Genomic DNA, 10,548 nt, shown 5'->3' with positions numbered 1-10,548 from the left:
GTTGGAGGGCTCTTTGTGATGGCCTTGATTCTGCATTGCACTCGCGATCCGCATGGTCTCTCTTTAAATCTCTCCTTGGCACTAAGCCTGCCCTTGCTCCCACTCTAGCTAAAGCCCTCACTCAGGGGACTCCCTCCGAAGTTTTTGATCAACTCGCCTCTCTCTACCTCCCGCCCCCTCTGGCACCCTCCTACCCGGTGTACTCAGGTGGACCTAACCCCAATCTGGACCAATGCTTCACTCTCCGGGAGCTCGAATCTGCTCTGGCTGCTAATGCTACACGCTCGGCTCCCGGTGAGGATGCCATTACATACACCACACTTCGTAACCTTCCTGACTGCGCCGAAGAATTCCTCCTTCAAACCTACAATGAGCCCTGGGAGAGCGGCTGCTTGCCGAGCTTCTGGACATCCTCCCTTATTTCGATGATTCCAAAGCCGGGCAAACCTCCCTCTCTCTCTAACCTCCGCCCAACCTCCCTGACGTCGTGCGTTGGTAAGACCCTTGAGCGAATGGCTCTGACTCGCCTCTCTGATTTTCTTGAGGCACGGGAGTTCTTCCCCCATTCTCTCATTGGCTTCCGACGCCGCGTCTGTGCACAGGACATGTTTCTGATTCTCCAGCAAACGTTCCTGTCCCCTACACCCACTCAAATTTACGCACTTGTGACTGTCGATGTTCGCAAGGCCTTTTACGGTGTTTGCCACGATCACATCCTTTCTCAACTCGCCTCTTTGGATTGTGGCTCCCGCATGTACTCCTATATCCGCTCATTCCTCTCTAAACGTGTGGCTCGCTTTCGAGTAGATACCCACTTGTCTAACCCACACCACCTCATCCGTGGCACTCCTCAAGGTGCTGTTCTCTCTCCTACCCTTTTCAATCTCGCTATGGCCCCTCTCGCCTCCCAGCTAGCTGAAATTCCCGACCTGCATCATATATTTTACGCCGATGACATCACTCTCTGGTGTTCATCTGGCTCTCCCGGTCACGTACAGGACACCCTGCAACGTGGCCTAGATCTCATCGACTCCTTTCTCACCACCGCTGGCCTCTCTCCTGCTCCTGAGAAATCCGAGCTTCTCCTTTTCAACCATTCCTCCTACCAGCGCTCACACAACCACTTCGTCTCTCTCCACCTTTCTGGCTCTCCCATTCCTGTCGTCACACAGTGCAAAGTTCTTGGCTTCCCTTTGCGTGCGGCTAAGAATGTGCAAGCCCTCCACCGCGCTGTCACCACCTGCCACACTGTAACTCACCTCCTGCGGCGCGTGGTCACTCGACGCTCAGGTCTCCACGAGGCTCACGCGTGCCGCGTTGCCCACGCGCTGGCCCTCAACAGGGTCTTGTACTTTGCACCCTACAGTTCCTTCACTCAGACTCAACTTAACGCTCTCGAGACTGCCCTTGTGGGCCTCTACAAGGCAGCTCTCAACCTCCCTATCACTACCTCTACCACTAAGCTCTTTGCCACAGGCCTCTTCCATCCTCTTCGTTCTCTTCTCAGTCTCCATCGTGACTCGCAGCTTGCCCGGCTTTCCCTTACCCGTCAGGGTCAGTGGTTATTGACTCAAGAGGGTATCTCGCCCATTCCAATCTCCCCGTTTACCTCTCCTATTCCCACCCCCGCTCCCAATCTTCGTATCCTTCCCCTCCCGACCAACATGTCCCCCGTCCTGCACGCCGGACGTCGTCATGCGGCCGCACAGCACCATTCCCCTCTCTTTGATACCCAGGGTGTAGCTTACACGGATGCCTCCTTCGTGGCTCCTCGAGGTTCCTGTGGCTACGTCTTGTACCATCCACACCTCCCTGCTCCTGAAACCCACACCAGCGGGCCGTGTCTACACCCTCCAGACGCATTGTCCCTCGAGGTCCTCGCCATTGCGCATGCCCTCCAGTCATTTGCCCTCCTTCCCTCTCTCCAAGGGTACACAGTCTATTCAGACTCACAAGCCGCTATACACCACATACAGAAACGCACCCTGACCCCTTCTCTCCACCAGGAGGTCGAACGAGCGGTATCCGCACTGCAGCCTTCCATCGTTTTCCTCCGCTGGGTCCCTGTGCATTCAGGGATTGACGGCAATGAGCTGGCCTATGGAGTTCGCTGACCTTTCCGCGAACTCGTTGATATTGTGTCCACAAGGAAGGCCGCTCCAGTGGGGTCGGAAGTCCCCAACAAAAGGGGCCCGTCCCGTCCCTGCCTCCCCTTCGTGCGGCGGACGTCCTCGTTTACGCCGCGCCGTCACGGGGATGACCCGCCGGGAAAAACGCTAACCATGTACAGCTGTCGACATGTGGTTGTTAAGGGGTTGACGAGGTTTCGGGGGCGCACGAGATACGGCTGAGTATTAGCCGAGTGACCGGAAACCCACTATTCCCCTAACGACTGTGTTCGTCTCGTGCGGTGTATTCTGTAAACACTTTAGGGATCGTTTTGTCGCGTGTACGAAAGAGATAGGAAAGTGGTAACGGCTGGGCCGTGGGTGCCTTGGGAGAGGGTGGTCGCGTTTGTGCTGTTTGTCTATTTGATTGCAACCTCTCCTTTCCAAAATGTTTAATCAGCACTCTTTCCCCAATCTGTGATTAGTTGGCGGAAATCCTTATTTTCCTTTCCCTGACCACTGATTGGCGAGATGGGTCGTTTGTTATCTTATTGGTTGCTGTCCCCGCTAAGGGCGGAGACAGAGGGTTTAAAACCAAGCGCTCTGGGTTTAGCGGGGGCTGAATTCGTCTGATCCACGATTTAGTCATGTAAATAGTTTTCTCCTTGCTTTGTTTCTTCTCGTTTTTTTACCTATGTTGTAAATAAATAGTTAACCTTCTCCTTTCCTTGAGTAATGTGAATGTTTGCGAGTAGAACCACCGGGTCATCAGGAAACCCTGATTTCATCATCAAGTAGTTTCCTCTCATCGCCACCGGAAGGGGAAACTCAACTTGGCCCATCAGCTCGCCCGCGACACACTTTTCCGGGCACCGTTGATCCCCTGGCCCAAGCCCTCGGAGGACGGTGGGAGACTCACCCTTCGCCGCACCATAAAAGAGGTCTACCTTGAGCTCCGCCTCGACGAACGCCTTTACCCTCCCCCTCATCCGTCACTCACGGTGCCGGAGTCTCGCCTTCTTCGGCACATTCAGATGAATGCAGTTATCACCCCGTCCCTCCTCTTCTTCTATCGCTATCGATCGGACCCTTCCTGTCCCAACTCCCCTGTATCTATGCGGACCTGTCCCATTGCCTCTTCTATTGCCCGGCTGCTCAGCAGTCGGCTTCCTTCCCCCCACCCTTTCTATCCATCACCACCCGGCTCGACTGGCTTGGCGCTGAAGGGGAAGAAGAACAGCGGCTTCTGGTCGCCCAGTTGGGCGCGAGGAGGGCACGAGGAGGGCGCAGATATCTCAGATATTTGCGCCTCGGCGCGCGCCGGAAGGGGTTCGCTGGTTTCTGACCGACGTGCACCAGAGAGCGCAGCTCTCCCAACATCCGGTACGGACTTTTTGGCGCCGTTTCCTCGGTTTCGCTTGGTTCACCTATGGCTACGGCGATGTCTGAGGTTATAAATAACGAACTACTCATTGCTGCTGTAGAGAGGCGGCGCTCACTTTGGCTGGCAAGCGACAGGCTGCATAAAAATAAGAACGTGAAAGCAGCACTGTGGAGAGAAGTGGCGGAGGATGTACTACCGGGAGCACCAGGTAGGCATACACTTCGCTCATGATGAGCACTTCATGGTTGAAATGTGCTTGAGACTTTTCGCGCTACAATTGTGCAGAAAGCGTGGACCTTGTACAAAAGCGCTGGAAATCGCTGCGCGACAAATTTCGCCGCCTGTACACGGCACGTGAGTTGGGGCGGAAGAGCGGCGCTGGCACGGACGACATCGAGCCCACGGACTTCGTGTGGGCACATTACGAGCAGCTGTTGTTCCTCAGGGACACGATGGTCACCAGGCCGTAAGTTCATCAATATTTTTATTCCCATAACGAGCTCTTTGCTTTAAGGAACACAAGCAGTGCCGTCGTTTGCCGTGGTGGGAACGTTGCATGCGTGAAGCAAGCGCTATTTGACGTGATGCGATTACATCCGAAGCAAACGTGTTTTTTGATGCAGGACTTGTTGCAAGAAAATGCGGCATATTCTGTGGCAAAGCTGCAGCTGCGCGTGGTGTTGGCAATTGCTCCAGGTTATAAATCTAACGCAAAGTGTGCAAATGCACCCGACACAACCACCCTGTTGCTGCTTGCGCCGCTGAGCAAGCACAACGCCGAGCCGCCGTCACACTGGCGGGAGCTAACGATAGGTGTATGAAAATCAGGCACTTTAAAAGTACGCAGTCTTCATATGCTGTCTTAATTGCTCAGTATTGTGTATTCTTAAACAGGCATTTTAAACAGGCATCTTGTGTTGCTTACTGGGCTTTTCATGCAACTTGAATGCCACTGACGTCCACACATTAAAAATGAAATCTCGGCATTTATTTCAGCCACGAGAGTGTTGTAAGTTTACAACATAACAGGTGGAATTTTTGCTACTGTTATTGAATTCTTCCTTTCCGTGTTTGTTTTTTATAACTTATATATGAGGTATTATTTTCATCCCCAGGTGGAAAATCTGTTAATTTGATTGTTTTCTAATGATTTCATCTGGTCCCAGAAGGAAGCCTTCTGGTTTGCTGCTGGTTTAAATAGCCCCTGTAGGGCACAAACTATTTTTTGGCTTTAATCTACTGGTCCCAAAAGGAAGCCTCTGGTTTGCTGCTGGTTGAAATGGTCCCTGCTGGGAGCTTCTGGTTCTGAAGTGAGATCTACTGGCTACTACTGAACTTTTTGTTGTCGGATTTACAACTTTTTTCTGTTGTATATGTTGTAATGGTGTTCCTCAACGCAAAAAATTTTTCATCAAAATCTCTTCGAGGTTTTCTGCTATACATTGCATAAATAGTGCTGAAGTTTAATGAGAAAACTATGTTTATTAACTAGCTGTTCCCCGTTAACACCTGTGGGATGCCCTTAATGAGGGTGTATATAAGCATGAGCACATAGTAAGTTTCAACCAATGTGACTGTAAGTTATGTGTATTGCCGTGCTTTCTTGTTGGCCTTGTTGGCACTCAATTGTTATGATTAAAGCTGCGTGTTCTCACTATAGGCAGATGTGCATGGTCCTGCAGGGCAACACATTTTAGTGTAGGTTGCTTCTGTTGTCCTGAATTTTTGGTGTGTGTTTATTGTCATTGAGCAACTCTTTAAAACATTTTGTAACTTGTCAGAAAGGGATGAAATCTAAGGACATAATACACGGATGGTTTATCCAAGTAAATGTTCGCGCTATCAGCAGTTACTGGTTCCAGAAGCTACAGGGAATGGACCAATAAACCATTTGAACTGGGACAATAAAAAATCCCATTTGGACATTTTCACCGCAGTCCTATCTCACACTTGTAGATGCTTGTAAAGACATACCTGCAGCTCATGCTATTCTATTTGAAAGGATACCCTGTTGCTCAGATTCCAGTTCATGATCAGGAATGCCAGGTGGCGGAAATAAATGCACAGATTTCATTTTTTAATTGTAGCTATTATGTGGTTGTGCGCATTAACATGCCAACCAATTGTATTGAAACTGTTCCCTCGCCATGAAATGCACGTGTCAGGCCGTGTGGATACGTTCAGCCAAACAGAAGTGCTGAAAATATGTTTGAGGGCATATCAGCTCCATTATTAATGAAGAAAATGTGACAATTGGGAATCCACAACAACACATTTATGATGCAATGATCACAGCTTGACTCTTGGCTGCTTAAGCAGTAAGTGTAGATCATGTTCAAAATATCACAAAGCAGCATGACCAGAAATAAGATCAACACCTTCAGCCTTACTTGCCTGTACACTTCAAATACAAAGCCCTCACAGTGAAATACTGTTAAAATGAAGAACTAGCATATGAGTTAAGACCAAGAAACACAGCAAATGGCACTGTAACATACAAAATATATTGCACATTGAAAGAAAATAACACCGCTTTGCACTGACTGGAAGCATTTAACACATCTATTATGCGACTCCAACACAAATGCTCAACATACCGTGTGCACCCAAAAGGCCTCATGAAGGTACCATGTTTATGCATATTCATGTAGGAAAATTGGACGCTTTATGTGTACAAAAGGAACACCACTGTTTGCAATGTGCTTTGTGCATTGCAGATAAAATGTGTTTTTTTTATCATGTGCACTGTCACAGGTAAGATCTACGCGAGATTCCATGGCACCAAACAAGAGACCAAGGCACAAGTGCTCTTTACTTCCTTGTTTCGCGCTATGGAACGGCACGTGAATTACCCACTAGCCTGAACCCTCACACTTCTAAGCTAAGGATCATAGGCAATGTTACCAGCGGTTCATCATTATTCACACAAACACTCACTGCTTAATCAATCAGACAGGAGTGCCATGTTAAAGTGCAGATTTCCTGCAGCTATACAGATACTGTATAGACAAGCCAAGGAGCTGCATAATATGCTTAATGTGTAAGACAACTACTAAGTGCAATCAATGAACCTGCATATTTTATTTTCCATACAATGTGTACCAACTCCACACACATAGTTCTTTGGGTCACCACTATGCATATGTAGCTCACATGTATCAGATTTTGTTTCATATAACTTCCAGTTGACAGGAACGTCTTCCTGCAACCAAGCAGGTGAAAAATGGCAGCACTTTTGTTGCATTAACTGCTCACCAAAACCTCAGAGGGTAGCACAAACACTGTCACCTTTATACTACTATTATGGTAGTCTTCATGAAGAGGTCAGTAGTAGTAATGCATAGCAAAAGCAGCCAAAAGATGAAGCTGTGCAGTGCACGAAACAAAAAATTTGGGCACATAAGTAGGCAAATGGCTTACAGCAGTTTAAAAATTTTACAATAATGTATACAGGACTTTACAAGATAAAATGCAAAAAAGCTAGGATATACAAGACAGTATGCTCAAAAAATGGTATGCAAGACACACGAGGGAACAGCATATGAGGATGCCACAGTATGTACAGCTGTCATGAGCCAGAATAGGGTCAGTCCGTTCTGCAAATATAATTGCATGACTTGAAAATGATGAATGAATGTAAAAACACTCGTTAAACGTATATCGAAACATTCTTGCAAAAAGTGACTTGAAACACGCAACTTCATGGTGCATATACATGTACACTCTCATATACAGGACGTCAGGAAACTACAGGCAGCAATTAAGGGAGCCAGGTCCAAATGTCGTGCCAGGGGCAAGCAGTACGCCGGCGTACCAGCACAACAGTGCCCCAGAGCCATCAGAGACCGTCATTGAGTTGGAGGAGTGGCGCCTGGACTGCGCATCGCAGGCGTCACTCGTGCACGAGGTGGTGACTGACGAGCCACTGCCATCACGCCACGAGTCGCTGCCGTCACGCCACGAGTCACCTGCGTCGAGCCAGTCGGTGCCATCCCTCCAGGCACCTGTTGGCTTGCTGGAACAAGAGGCATCAGTGCTGCAGTCATCAGTGCCTAGACAGAACAAGCGAAAGAGGAGAAGAGAATGTGCTGAAGATGCTCTGGTTGAACACGTCGGAAAACTCGCAGATGCACTGCAGACCTGTGACGGACATGACGAGTGCGACCAATTTTGTCTTTCAATGGCCAAAATGATGAAGCGCGTGAACAAGAATCAGCAGATTGACCTGTGCGTCAAGCTGCTTTAAGTTTTTAATGAATTTACTTTTGAATGAAGTTGCACTGTTTGGCATCTTTCTTTTGGCTCTAGAATATGCTTAAAATGTGACACCAAAATAGTAACATTTATGCCACAGTGTGAAATTACGATGCGCGAGAGATTTTGGTCAGGAACATATGCTTGATTATGTGCCTGACACTGGCTATGGGATTCATGAGTATAGACAATTCCTTTACCCCAAAGAAAGAACAGAGGCCGTGCTTTTGATTGCCTAAGCAGATTATGCGTAATGAGGCGTCAATCTGTTGCGCAAGCCTCACAAAATCGCTTTCACTAGCTTTATTCACTTTCATCAAATTTGGACTGTCCATGGCTGCATTTGCTTGCTTTCTTTTCTTTTTAAGTCCTCGGGTGCTACAACCCGGCCTTCCTGTGCTGTGCACCTGCATTGCTAGGGGTTCCCTACTCTTTTGGCCACGTCTTAACCATTTTGTTTTTGTTCTGGTTTCTCCAGTTGTGACTTATTGCTTTTATCTGACTTCTTTTTTTTTCTTCGCATTTTTCAGAATATGTTTTTGAGCATTTAGCACTGTTTCGTTTGCCTTAATTGGTTTCAGCTCTGTAAGCAACAGCTGCTCCGGTCTCTCTCGCCCTTTCATTTTTTATTTTTTGAAAGACCATTACAAGGCTTAAAGGGTAGCATGTGCATTTCGCCAAACTATCACACAGCTATGTGTCGAAATGCTTCTTCTCAGAATGTAGAACTCAAGCTTTACAAACCTCAATGCTATTGCCAGTCGCTCGCCTGGCTGCAGGGGCTCTCTCACAACATGCTGCCGTGTGAGGTCTGGCAAAACAAATCCCAGCACTTCGTCAAACAGCACTGGAATCATCCGGAAAAACTTTCGGAAAAATTCATGGTCACCTTCACGCATGCGACGCATCTGTAGAGGGAAAATATGTGGTTTGTTATGCGAACAAGTAAAAACCAGACAGCATGACTGCAATACACTGTGATGCGCTATTACAGCACAACTATTGTGGGTGGTTTCTGTGACTGAATGAAGCAGCCTTGTTGTGTACAGTGTCTGTGAAAAGTCTTCAGGGTCAAAGATTTTCATTTCAGCCGCACAGTGGAGATATCACGATGCTATTAAAGTCCAAAGGGCCTTGAAATGCTAGGTTTCTTCTGATTGGAGAGAAGCTTACTTCTTGAATTCTTCACTACAAGAAGCATTCAAGGGACATTGATTGCACAAGTGAAAGTTGTGGCCTGATGACCTGACAGCGTGTGCATACTATTTATGCCAGCTGAGTTATTGAAGTTTTTTCAAAGCTGTATCTTGTCAATGTCAGTGCTGCCCTTCTGCCTCACTAGCTTTATTATTTCAAACTTGCATCTCTGCGATGCAGACACTACACTTCTGCACGAGCAGTGCAGAAGCAGCCAATTTTTCATGCCCCTTGGTTCTCCTGAAACTGTTTTGCAATAGCGATGTGCCCCAGAGACCACCGAGAGGAGCCCCAACTTTCGAAGACCGCGCTTATTCGTCCGTTGCCAATGTTCGAATACGCTGACGTGAAACTCCTTTGCCTTTTTTATGTATCTCTGTTGGCAACGAAGAACTTTGGAGCGTACTTCATCCGAGTTGCTTCACATCTCCAACGGTGGATGATAGTTGGCCTCCAAGTGGAACTCAATGCTTTCAGATAGATAGATAAAGAGGAGGCAGGGAGTGTATATATATATACTCTCAACGCTTCACTTGGAGGCAAACTATCATCCAACGCTTTCAAGAGTATATATATATATATATATATATATATATATATATATATATATATATATATATATTGTAAGGCTAAAGAAGAAGATGCGTCTGATGATTTGAAAAGACGAAGACGAGGTGACAGTGTTCTCGAGAGTTTTTGCCAGCGCTACGCTTGTGTGTCTTTTGCCGATCTGATCCCAGACTGCTGCCGTTGCCGTTCCCGTCGCCCCAGTACCTCGTAACAAACCCCCCGTTACAATATATATATATATATATATATATATATATATATATATATATATATATATATATATATATATATATATGTATATATATATGCACTAAGTGCCTAGCATTCAATTCAGATAGAACATGACTGCTATTTTAGTCCCATCAAACAGCAACTACCGGCACTGCAGTTCCACCTGTACCAAAGCCTCCATTCCTTTTTGGCACTAACCCCTCCCACCCACTCCCGCTGTTGAATGTCACTTCTTATGTTAACGGTATGTGTGGACACCACTACAGAACATTAAAACATGTATGATGGTGTATTGGTAGCTGGCTTTTTTTTCTTAACCATTACACCTCAAATAAAAGCAGTTATGTTTGTTTCAGTTTGGGTTCGTTGTCACAGAGTGGCAGTTGCTGTTCATTTTGGACACAGCTACAACAGCGGCGAACTTTTCTTTCTCACAGCGCACAGCCGACAATGTACCTGCTGCTGGAATTCCGTCCACACGTACCACTGCACAGTACCACAAAATGTAGCAATATTTGCTGTTGCGTGGCTTTAACCTGTTTGCTAGATCACGTCCGCTGTCGTTACGGGACCTATAGGTGACTGCACAGTGTAGACGCAATCAAACCATTGATAATATAGCCCCACGGGACAAAGCATTCTTCTTTGTACAAGGTGCAGTCAAAGGCACATTTTCCAAGCAGATTAATGCAGAGAAGCCTACCACCAGACCAGGGGGAAAGGATCTCTGTACTCAGTGTATCATAGTGGGTACCCGGCGGCACTGGCGACCGAACTGCGCGCCTACGGCATAGGGGTCGGATG

The sequence above is a fragment of the Amblyomma americanum genome, chromosome 4 (assembly GCF_052857255.1).
Source record: "Amblyomma americanum isolate KBUSLIRL-KWMA chromosome 4, ASM5285725v1, whole genome shotgun sequence".
Taxonomy (NCBI): Eukaryota; Metazoa; Arthropoda; class Arachnida; order Ixodida; family Ixodidae; genus Amblyomma; species Amblyomma americanum.
Note: the sequence above shows the minus strand (reverse complement) of the source record.